The sequence below is a fragment of the Odocoileus virginianus genome, chromosome 4, assembly GCF_023699985.2.
Source record: "Odocoileus virginianus isolate 20LAN1187 ecotype Illinois chromosome 4, Ovbor_1.2, whole genome shotgun sequence".
Taxonomy (NCBI): domain Eukaryota; kingdom Metazoa; phylum Chordata; class Mammalia; order Artiodactyla; family Cervidae; genus Odocoileus; species Odocoileus virginianus.
In genome coordinates this window covers 53,979,506-53,992,211 of record NC_069677.1, presented here as the reverse complement: position 1 = coordinate 53,992,211, position 12,706 = coordinate 53,979,506, and the positions used below count along the sequence as shown (strand labels likewise).

The following is a 12,706-nucleotide window of genomic DNA, read 5'->3' as shown; positions in this document are numbered from 1 at the left end:
TTTTCCAGTTTGTGGTAAATTGCACACAGATTCCTTAATGGACAATTTCTTTTGTATATTATTTTAACAATTACTAATTTCACTAATTTCTCCCATCAGGGAGCTTCCATAACCCCCTTATCCTTATCCATCAGAAGGCAGACAGAATGAAAACCAAATCACAGAAAAATAATAAAACTGATCACATGGACCATAGCCTCGTCTAATTCAATGAAACTATGAGCTATGTCACGTAAGGCCAACCAAGACGGACAGGCCATGGTGGAGAGTTCTTCTGACAAAACATGGTCCATTGAAGAAGGGCATGGCAAACCACATCAGTATTCTTGCCTTGAGAATACCATGAACAGTATGAAAAGGGAAAAAATAAGAAACTGAAAGATGAACTCCCTAGGTTGGTGGGTGCCCAATATGCTACTGGAGATCAGTGGAGAAAAAACTTCAGAAAGAATGAAGAGATGGAGCTAAAGCAAAAACAACACCCAGCTGTGGATGTGACTGGTGATGGAAGTAAAGTCCGATGCTCTAAAGAACAATATTGCACAGGAACCTAGAATGTTACGTCCATGAATCAAATTAATTGGATGTGGTCAAGCATGACATGCGCAAGAGTGAACATTAGGAATCAGTGAGCTAAAATACACTGCAATGGGTGGATTTAACTCAGATGACCATTATATCTACTACTTGGACAAGACCTTAGAAGAAGTGGAGTATCCATCACAGTCAACAAAAGAGTCCAAGATGCCATACTTGGATGCAATCTCAAAAATGACAGAATGGTCTCTGTTCATTTCCAAGGCAAACCATTCAATATCACAATAATCCAAATCTATGCCCCAACCAGTAATGCTGAAGAAGCTGAAGTTAAATGGTTCTATAAGACCTACATGACCTCCTAGAACTAACACCCCAAAAAGATGTCCTCTTCATTATAGGGGACTGAAATGCAAAGGTAGGAAGTCAAGAGCTACCTAGAGTAACAGGCAAATTTGGCTTTGGAGTATAAAACAAAGCAGGTCAAAGGCTAACAGAATTTTGCCAAGAGAACACACTGGTAATAGCAAACACCCCCTTCCAACAACACAAGAGAAGACTCTATACATGGACATTACCAGATGGTCAATACTGAAATCAGATTGATAACATTCTTTGCAGCCAAAGATGGAGAAGCTCTACACAGTCAGCAAAACAAGACTGGGAGCTGACTGTGGCTCAGATCATGAACTCCTTATTGCCAAATACAGACTTAAATTGAAGAAAGTAGGGAAAACCACTAGACCATTCAGGTATGGCCTAAGTCAAATCCATTACAATTATACAGTGGAAGTAACAAGCATATTCAAGGGATTTGATCTGATAGACAGAGTGCCTGAAGAATGATGGATGGAGGTTCATGACATTGCACAGGAGGTGGTGATCAAGATCATCCCTAAGAAAAACAAACAAAAGAAGACAAAATGGTTGTCTGAGGAGGCCTTAGAAAGAGCTGAGAAAATAAGAGAAACCAAAGGCAAAGGAGAAAATGAAAGATATACCTATTTGAATACAGATTTCCAAAGAATAGCGAGAAGAGATAAGAAATCCTTCCTCAGGGATCGCTGCAAAGAAATAGAGGAAAACAATAGAATGAGAAAGACTAGAGATCTCTTCAAGAAAATTAGACATACCAAGGGAACATTTCATGCAAAAATAGGCACAAAAAAGGGACCTAACAGAAGAAAAAGTTATTAAGAAGAGGTGGCGAGAATACACAGAAGAACTGTACAAAAAAGATCTTCATGACCCAGATAACCACAACGGTGTGATCACTCACCTAGAGCCACACATCCTGGAATGCGAAGTCAAGTGGGCCTTAGGAAGCATCACTACAAACAAAGCTAGCGGAGGTGATGGAATTCCAGTTGAGCTATTTCAAGTCCTAAAAGATGATGCTGTGAAAGTGCTGCACTCAGTATGCCAGCAAATTTGGAAAACTCAACAGTGGTCACAGGACCAGAAAAGGTCAGTTTTCATTCTGATCCCAAAGAAAGGCAATGCCAAAGAATGTTCAAACTACCACACAACTGCACTCATCTCACTCACTAGCAAAGTAATGCTCAAAATTCTCTAAGCCAGGCTTCAACAGTACATGGACTGAGAAATTCCAGATGTTAAAGCTGGATTTAGAAAAGGCAGAAGAACCAGAGATCAAATTGCAAGCATCCGTTGGGTCATCAAAAAAGCAAGAGAGTTCCAGAAAATTTTCTACTTCTGCATTATTGACTATACCAAAGCTTTTGACTGTGTGGATCCAACAAACTGTGGAAAATTCTTCAAGAGATGGGATTACCAGACCACCTTACCTGCCTCTTGGAAAATCCATATGCAGGTCAAGAAACACCAGTTAGGACTGGACATGGAACAACACACTGGTTTCAATTTGGGAAAGGAGTATGACAAGGCTGTATATTGTCACCCTGCTTATTTAACTTCTATGAAGAATACATAACGCAAAATGCCAGACTGGGTGAACCATAAGCTGGAACCAAGATTGCTGGGAAAAATATCAATAACTTCATATATGCAGATAACACCACCCTTATGTCAGAAAGTGAAGAACTGAAGAGTCTCTTTCTGAAAGTGAAAGAGGAGAAGGGAAAAGCTGGCTTAAAAGTCAACATTCAGAAAACTAAGATCATGGCATCCAGTCACATCATTTCATGGCAAATAGATGGGGAAACAATGGAAACAGTGAGAGATTTTATTTTGGGGGGCTTCACAATCACTACAGATGGTGACTTCAGCCATGAAATTAAAAGACACTTGCTCCTTGGAAGAAAAGCTATGACAAACCCAGACAGCATTAAAAAGCAGAGACCTTACTTTGCCAACAAAAGTCTGCCTAGTCAAAGCTATGGTTTTTCCAGTGGTCAAGTATGGATGTGAGAGTTGGACCGTAAAGAAAGCTGAGCGCCGAAGAATTGATGCTTTTGAGCTGTGGTGTTGGAGAAGACTCTTGAGAGTCCCTTGGACTGCAAGGAGGTGCAATCAGTCCATCCTAATGGAAATCAGTCCTGAATAGTCATTGGAAGGACTGATACTGAACCTGAAGCTCTAATGCTTTGGTCACCTGATGCGAAGAACTGACTCATTGGAAAAGCCCCTGATGCTGGGAAAGCTTGAAGGCTGGAGAAGAAGGGGATGACAGAGGATGAGATGGTTAGATGGCATCACTGACTCGATGGACATGAGATGGAGCAAGCTCCAGTAGTTGGTGATGAACAGGGAAGCCTGGTGTGCTGCAGTCCATGGCATCGCAAAGAGTCAGACACGATTGTTCAACTGAATTGAAATGAACTGAATTTCACATAATACATGTAAATATAACTAGAAATACATATGACAACTTAGACCCAATACATATGGGTCAAAGATTATCCTAACATGCCTTATTTGTTAATAATACAGTTAATCTTCTTTGATATCCTAATTCTGTCTCTGATTTAGATTATCTTTCCCTTGAGTCCCAATCTGATCAGTTCCTTCTATAACAATAGCCAGAAAGTCTATCCTGTCAACAGTTTTCTCTGTAGTTCCTTTATGCTTTTTTACCAGGGAAAATTAATTCTCAGTAACCAGATTTACCCTGAGATAACCAGCAAACCAGGGCAGCTTGGCTGCCATTAGTATGTCGATCAATGCTTTCTGTTCTTCTATAAGTGAATTAAAAGTTTGCTGACAGAAAATGAGGTAGTTGGCAAAGAAAATTAGCTTCTGGAAAACAGAGAGAAAACAATGCATTCAAATTTAATGCATTGGTGATGATGGAACATTTGTGTGTCCAATATAAGTTCTGGATTATCTCTGCCTGCATGTACCCCACTCCTCTTTTGGGGCTGGGGTCCACTCTCCTTTAGAACATTGTTATTTCAGAGAGGTCTTCCCCAATCTACCCACATCCAAGTCCTCCCCTCCCTTTGTCATCGCCCTATTTTCTGACTATCCATATTTATTCATATCCATAACTGACTCTTTGTGACCCCATGGACTGCAGCCTAGCAGGCTCCTCCATCCATGGGATTTTCCAGGCAAGAGTACTGAAGCGGGTTGCCATTTCCTTTTCCAGGAGATCTTCCCGACCCAGGGATTGAACCCATGTCTCCCTCATTATAGGCAGACACCTCACCGCCTGGGCCACCATGGAAGCCCCGCAGTTACCACACTCTCTACGCTTATCATGTTTGTTGATCTGGGTGTCTACCCTCTTCCCTTCATTGGGATATAAGCTCCATGAGAGCTGAGGCTAGATCCAGTTAGCCCCGTGCTGTATCCTCAGTGCCTGTAAGAGGGCCTTTCACAGAACAGGCACTTGATGAAAGTTACCTAACTGAACAAGTACAATACACCACGGTCCAGTGTGTTCCCCTGCAAGACAGCACACGCTCTTAACTAAGAATAAGGCCTCTGTTCCTTGAAGAGGTGCCCTAAGAGCTGATAAGATTATAGTAATCACATCAAGTTTTAGTTGTGATAAAAATGTCATTCTAGTATTTAATTTTTTATATTACCTATAGGAAAACCGGACGCATAAGTTTATGAGTTAAATTACAACAGAAGCTATTTGTGACAAAACGTGAATTCGGGTGATCCTTCAATGGTGTCTTATCTCTTTGGGAAAACAGTTCAATAGGACACAGGTTTAACCCTGTGAATAGCAAGCAGCACTTAATCACAACAGACAGAATGGGGGCAATGTTATTCACACTGCAGTTACCTGAGTTCTCCAATGATAACTTTTACTTAATTGCTGTCAGCTCAGCAATGCAGTCTTGGGAGAGTAATGAAGCTTGGGTTCTTGCCATTTCTACTTTTTATTATTGTGAAGATTTGCTTAAATTTTTGAGGCCATATTTTATCATGTAAAATGACTGTGCTCATTTCTTTGAAATAAATTATTTAGACAATTTAAGATGAATATGAAGACATAATTTATATTTTAAAACATTCTCAAGCTTACTGCAAAACAAATCTGAAAAAAACCATTCTGTTGACTTGTACATTAGAAAAGAGATAAGATTCAATTCCACCTTCAGAGATGACACTTAATTTTATGGATTATAAAGTATGTAATTCTGAAATAAACTTTTTCAGATTTATTCTAACTATCTCTAATGTCTGTTTTATTGGTGAATATTAAAGGGGTGACGCAAAAAATGATTCCTGAATTTTCCCACAGTGAACAACAAATTTGGCAGGTGTCTTCCTGGGTACGAGGTAGGAATAAAAATAACAAATTGGAAAATATTTCATGGGGGAGGTGGGAGTTAGTGGATTAGAAGACTTTTCTCTGTTAAAATCATGCTTTTCTATTGTTTGAATTTTCTAAAATATGTTTTTGGAGTTATTTTAAGAGAAAACAAAATTTTAGAAAAGAATATAACATGTAAATTATTTACATAATTGACACAAATTGACATGCTTTTAAATTAAGTAATGTTACACACATCTAAAAACAATACATGCCATGCTCACTTCAGAAGTACTTGCAGTAAAACCAGAGCTATACCAAGAAGACGGACATGGCTTCTGCACAAGGATGACACGTAAACTTGGGAAGGGTTCCATATTTTTTGGTGTTGGGAAAGTTGGACACATGTAAATCAATGTAGTTAGAGCAGGTCCTCACACCATGGACGAAAACAAACTCAGAAATGGCTTAAAAACTTAAATATAAGATATGACACCATAAAACTTTTAAAGGAGAACATAGGCAAAACATTTTTGGACATAAATCATACCAATGTTTTCTTAGGTCAGTCTCCCAAGGTAACAGAAATAAAAGCAAAATAAGAAAATGGGACCTAATTAAACTTATAACCTCTTGCACAGCAAAGAAAAACATAAATAAAATGAAAAGAGAACCTACAGACTGGGAGAAAATATTTGCAAATGATGTGATTGACAGGGGCTTAATTTCCAAAATATACAAACAATTCATATAACTCAATAACAACAACAACAACAACAGCAAAACACCCCAATCAAAAACTGGGCAGAAGACCTAAATAGACATTTCTCCAAAGAACACATACAGATGGCCAATATGTGAAAGATATTCATCACCACTAATTACTGGAGAAACACAAAAACTACAGTGAGTTATTATTTCAGAATGACCATCATTAGTTAGTCTACAAATAACAAATGTTGCAGAGGGTGTGGGGAAAAAGGAGCCCTCCCACACTGTTAGTAGGAATGTAAATTGGCACAGCCACTATGGAAATAGCACGGATGTTCCTCAAAAACCTAAAAGTAGATTTACTATATGATTCTGCAATTCCACTCCTGGGCATAGATCTGGACAAAACTATAATTTGAAATGATATATACACACCTATGTTCATAGCAGCACTATTCACAATAGCCAAGACATGGAAACAATCTAAATGTCCATCAATAGATAAATGGATAAAGATGTGGTATGTGTGTGTGTATGTATATATATATATACATATATATATATATTTATATAAAAGTTAATATATTGTAACATACACATACACAGAGGAATACTACTCAGCTATAGAAAAGAATGAAACAGTAACATTTGCAGCAATATGGACGAATCTAGAGATTATGATACTAAGTGACATAAGTCATAGAAAGGCAAATACCATTGTGATATCACTTATATGTGGAATCTAAAATATGACACAAATGAACTTATCTATGAAACAGAAACAGATTCACTGATATAGGAGGCAGATCTGTGGTTGCCAAGGGGATTAGAGGGTGGGAGAGAGATGAACTGGGAGTTTGGGATCAGCAGATGCAAACTATTATATACAGAATGGATAAACAATAAGGTTCTACTGTATAGCACATGGATCTCTATTCAATATTGTGTAATAAACCATAACTGAAAATCATATGAAAAAGAATACATATATATGAATAACTGAATCATTTTGCTGTATAGCAGAAGCTAATAGCATTGTAAATCAATAAAATAAATTTTAAATAAAATTAAAGTTAAAAAGATAAATGTCAAGAATGAAAATAATTCAATATAGACTCACATGTTCAATTTTTTCTTCCAAGGACAATAAGTAGTTAGCTGAAAACTGAAATGTTTACTGGTTTCCTTTTACTTTTTTAGAATGTTGTATACAAAGGAGGTTAGAATTTGTCATAACAAATATACTCTGATGGTTTGATCTGCTTTCATTAATTAGGCTGTGATTTTAATATTTTTGATTTCAGTAAGTCCAAGAAAACTACAAACAGAAAAAAGTAAACACAGAAAAGGTGGATAGCAGATAATTAACCAGGATAAATATTCGATATTCTAATGTCAAGATTCTAGTAAAACCTTTGTCTTCCTAATAATTAACAATCTTTGCTAAATTAAATGATTTCACCTAACCAGCTTTGGCATTGAGCCAGAAATGAGTACTGACTGGGAACTAGCAAAGCAGACAGAGCTACGTGCATGCAGGACAAGCATACTTTTTAGAGGTGGGATGTGAAGGAAGATAGGAAATAACGGTGATGGAATCTGAAGAAAACCAGGAGGCTGGCAAAGCAGCAGCCTGTCTAAAACAGTGTTGGCACTCAGGCCAAGGTGGATATGCAGGGAGCTGATGAGTGAATGAAAAGTTTCTCTCTGGGAAAGGAGGAGGAAGATGGTTATATAGGATGGCTGAAAATCTGTATTCTTAAAAATCCTTTGATTCTCTTCAGGTCAGCTCAATGGTCAAGAAAAGCATTTTAGATATTTTCACACTCAATTTACCTTAAGTATGTATGTGTGTGTTCAGTCACTCAGTCGTGTCTGACTCTTTGCAACCCCTTGGGCTGTAGCCTTCCAGGCTTCTCTGTCCATGGAAGTTTCCTGGCGAGAATACTGGAGTGGGTGGTCACTTTCTCCTCCAGGGGATCCTCATGACCCAGGGATCAAACCCTCATCTCTTGAGTCTCCTGTATTGGCAGGCAGATTCTTTACCATTAGCACTACCTGGGAAGCCCATCTTAAATATGTTAATTCACAAAAGGCTTCAATTAACCAAACCTGAAATTTGTTCATCTAAAAAGAAATTTACAGCGTCTTTCAGTCTATATCCTGAAAGACATAGAGCAGAATTTTTCTCACTCAAAATTCCAACATCCTCAAATGGGAGCTATGCCGAGAGAGATTTTTGTCCATCAAGAATCTGGAGTAGTGCTCTGATTATCTATTGCTGTGGAACAAACTACCCCAAAGTCACTGGGCAAAAACAACAATCATTCATGTTGCTCATGAATCTGCAGTTTGGACAGAGCTCATGCACCGCCAGCTCAGTGGCTGGAAGGTTAGAGAGACTCAGTGGTTAGGGGCTGGAATCATCTGAAGTCTCTTTCACTCATACGTCTGGGGTTGATGCTGGCTGTTGGCCAGGACCTCATCTGGGATTGTAAGCTAGAACATGTGCACCTGGCCTCTCCCCTGGGACTTGCAGGCTTCCTCAGAGGATGGTGGCTGGGCATGAAGAGTCACTCCTAGCCCAAAAGACAGGTAATAGAAGCTACCAGCTTCTTGAGTCTTTGGAGTGAGAAGCTGGCACAGTGTCACTTAAGCTGTTTTCTATTAATCAAACAGTCACGGAGCATGTGACCAAAGAGAGAGACACCGTCCACACCTCTCAGTGGGAGATCATCACCACAGATAGCAACCCCACTGCCACTTCCTCAAGGATTAAGGTGACAATTTTCCAGAGCAGTCTAAAATTATATCCTGTTACTCAATAAATTGTCCAGGTATGGGCTGATGAGAGCTTCCCTGATAGCTCAGTAGGTAAAGAATCTTCCTGCAATGCAGGAGACCCCAGTTCAATTCCTGGGTTGGGAAAACCTGCTAGAGAAGGGATAGGCTACTCTTGGGCCTCACTTGTGCCTCAGCTGGTAAAGAATCCACCTGCAATGCTGGAGACCTGGGTTTGATCCCTGGGTTGGGAAGATCCCGTGGAGAATGAAAAGGCTACCTACTATAATATTCTGACCTGGAGAATTCCATGGACTGTATAGTCCATAGGGTCACAAAGAGTTGGACATGACTGAGTGACTTTCACTTTCATGTGCTGATAAGACAATATGCAAATTATTTTAGTACTTAAAAGCTCTAAAGACCAGAGTTGAAAGTCACCAGACACATTTCACCTCATTAAGGCCTCATGAAAGTGAAAGTGTTAATCTCAGTTGTGTCCAACTCTTTGCAACCCCATGTACTGTAGCCCACCAATCTCCACTGTCCATGGAATTCTCCAGGCAAGAATACTGGAATGGGTAGCCATTCCCTTCGCCAAGGGATCTTCCCAATCCAGGGATGAAACCCGGATCTCCTGAAATGGAGGCAGACTCTTTACCTTCCAAGTCACCAGGGATGCCATTAAGGTCTCATGCAGTTCAGTTTATTAAGGAGTTAAGCAAAATATTTCACTGTAATATTAATTATTAAGTGAAGCCATGCTTCAAGCAGCATAATCTGATTTTCATGGTACCTGAGAGTTTAGAATAGTAACCACCAAGCTCATATTATAAGGGGTTTGGACATCATCCACCCTTGGGATGGGAATTGATGTTCAAGACGTCTTTCATGCAGAAGACATAGGAAACGCGGGTTTGATCTCTGGGTTGCGAAGATCCCCTGGAGGAGGAAACGGCAACCTGTTTCAGTATTCTTGCCTGGGAAATCCCATGGACAGAGGAGCCTGGTCAGCTACAGTCCACAAGGTCACAAAGAGTCAGACATAACTGAGCACATATGCACACTCGTCCTCTAAACTAATTCTTGGTGGTTTTTATTTCCTCAGAACTTGGAAGATTACTAGAGATGAATGTTGATTAGCTGCAAAAAGGAAGAGAAATGAGAGGTGGCCAGTGAACTGATAGGATATTGTTAGCTGACCTCAGGATATGGAGAAGTATGTGAAGTATTTTCCTGCAGTGTTATCCTTTCAGAGAAGACAAGATCTTTCGGATTTAGTCACTGTATTTGCTGGAATCATTGGCAGGCACTTTCTCCAATGACTATTCTTTACATAGAGTTGTCAGCTGAAGACAAGATCTAGATATGCAGGATACTCATCCCCTCACAAGTCTGTAGTTGTGAGATGGAGGTACAGATTTATTCATCTCAAATCTTAAGCTAATTTGTTAACTCTACTTATACTGTATCTGACTAGAAAATATGGAAACTAACTGATTCAACCAAAAACATTTTCCCCATAATTAGAAAAATGACTATTTTCTGATGTCACAGGGTACTCTGGTACCCTGATTTACCCAAAGCTAACCATCCTTTCTTCTTATATCTCAGGTTTCAAGATGTATATTAATCATGAAACTTGATTAGTGACATACCATTCATTTAAAAATTATTTATTGATTACATATAGATATCTGGCACTCTTGTAGATGCTTAGGATACATCAGTGTATAAAACAATGAAACTGCCTCTTGGAACTTATATTCTGGCAGGGAGAGACAGATAATAAATAATAAATGTATAATATAAACGTTTATTTTAAATATATTATTATTTATTTTTATTATATATATATATATATATATTTGTATATGATATATACTGGTTATTATCTATTTTCCCCTCTCCTCATATCTATTCTCTTTAGGAGCTGCAGATTATTTTAAAATATGTAATGTGGATCAGTGGTTTATATGCATCATTACCAGAGAGCTCCACATTGCATGAAACAATAAATCCTGGAGGAATCCTATAGTAAGTTTCTTCTTTCTTTTTTGAATCTTATGACATGTTTCAGTCTAAAGCAGTTTTAAAGCAATGTTTATAGCAATCAGTAACAACCACCTACTGAAGTATCTTTAATGTTGGCATTTAAAAGGGAAGTAAGTCATTGGCTTTTCAGCCCAGTGATGCTTGAGTAATGATGATGATTTAGGCAAACACAAATCATGCCTCTTATTGGACTGTCTGATATACAAAAAAAATATGAACTTAAGTAATATTTCATGATGTTAATTTATTGTCTTTCTTCCTATGTTCCCCTCTCCTCCCTCTCATTTCAAGCAGTTTGCCATCATATGTCTTGCTTGCATCTGGAACACAGGCAAACCCATTCAGGGAATTATGCTGTTTACTACTCTAGAGCAACTTTTAAGAAGAGTCACAGTTATACGAAAAAAATAGGGCAGAGTTGAGGCGGGAAAAAGGAGGGGTGAGATATGAGTTTGATTGCTCTTCAGGCCAAACATATCTGGTGCCCTTTGATACCATGCCAACAGAAAATAACCTGACTTGAAAGAGAAGGGGTTGAGCATTGCCAAGGCAGGTAGGACCGTAAGCAGCCACGGCAAAGATGCCTGTGCCCCCTGGAATGGCACAGAAGTGGCAGGGGAATGAGGATGTGAAGGTCTCTGTGAGCAAATAAACCAATGATGAAGCAAGGTTACCAAGGATGGGATGAGTCACAAGTCGACTGGGGCAGAGAAACCAAGGACATGGATAACCAATGGCTGAATGGACTTGCTGCATCTCATCTACCTGGGCATTGCAAATATCACAGATTTGTGGGTAAATGAGAGTGAAGGACACCTTGCAAGATTAAGATTATAGTCTGAGTTTTATTCCTTTCTCCCCTTGCCAGTCAGACAAAAGAGGTAAATGAAATAAAATTAAGTGGAGTTTTAGAAAAGAAAGAATATTATATTTATTATACTCGTGAAATTGTAAAGTAACATACTCATACTTGATGACAGTAACCATGCTTTGATATTCCTCAAGAGTCTGAGTTATGTGATGGAAAGTCCAGTGCTTCACTGAATTTGAAGATCCCAAGCAATCTCCAAAGAGGTGCTAAAATGGATAGTTACCACTTCTACCCATTAGAACATGACTGGAAGAAGGTAGACCGAAAATGCAACATGTGTTAATTATGTGAAAGAGACAGAAAACCAGAAACTCCCTTCAGTTCTGCAATGTTTGCTGCTGGGGCCACGGCTCTGCTCTTCGTGACCTGCAGTCAGTACTGTGACCCTCATTCTCTCAGCTCTCCAAACTCATTGGTCAGTAATTCCCTAAACATTCAGGGCCTTACACTTGATCCCCTTGGCCCTGAATTTTCCTTCCTCTGGTATGCTGAGACCAGCCATTGTAATTTCTGTAGCCCAGGAAGGTAAAGTTGTCATTCAACTTTTTCTTTCCAAGTTCTCCCCTTTCTACCGTAAGAAACACTTTCCATTCTGAACCCTCAATATCTTCCCAGAAAGCATTAACAAATTCCTTCTCTGGAATTCTGTCACAAAATTCCTCTTTCATGATCAGCTTATCATTTCTGCCTAAGCCTGATGTGAATGCAAACAGATACTCTAATAACCATGGATTGTATGATGCCCTACGGTACGGTTTTTCCTGTATTAAGTATCTGTGCGTAATATACATTTAATAGTAATATTACTTTTCCTCTTGGATCAGTCCTTTTAGTTTTCTTTCCACCCAGACTTTGGTTTACTTGTGAACTCTAAGCAGCTTTTGCTTTTGTTTGGTTTTGTCTTTTTTTTCACTACCCATGGAGGCAGATCCTGGCAGATTTTCCAGATACCATTCACTCATTTTATCTTTCATTAATGGTGTGCTGTGGTTCATAGGGTCACAAAGAGTCAGACACGACTGAGCGACTGAATTGAACTGGACTAAATCAATAACCTC

At 39.0% G+C, this 12,706-nt stretch overlaps 1 non-coding gene across 1 annotated transcript; it reads left to right on the top strand.

The window, feature by feature from the left end:
* The first annotated feature begins 5,506 nt into the window (after positions 1-5,506).
* On the top strand, positions 5,507-5,613 carry LOC139034909 (U6 spliceosomal RNA). The gene has a single exon (XR_011487483.1). It is a non-coding gene; the product is annotated as a U6 spliceosomal RNA (small nuclear RNA).
* Positions 5,614-12,706: the final 7,093 nt, after the last annotated feature.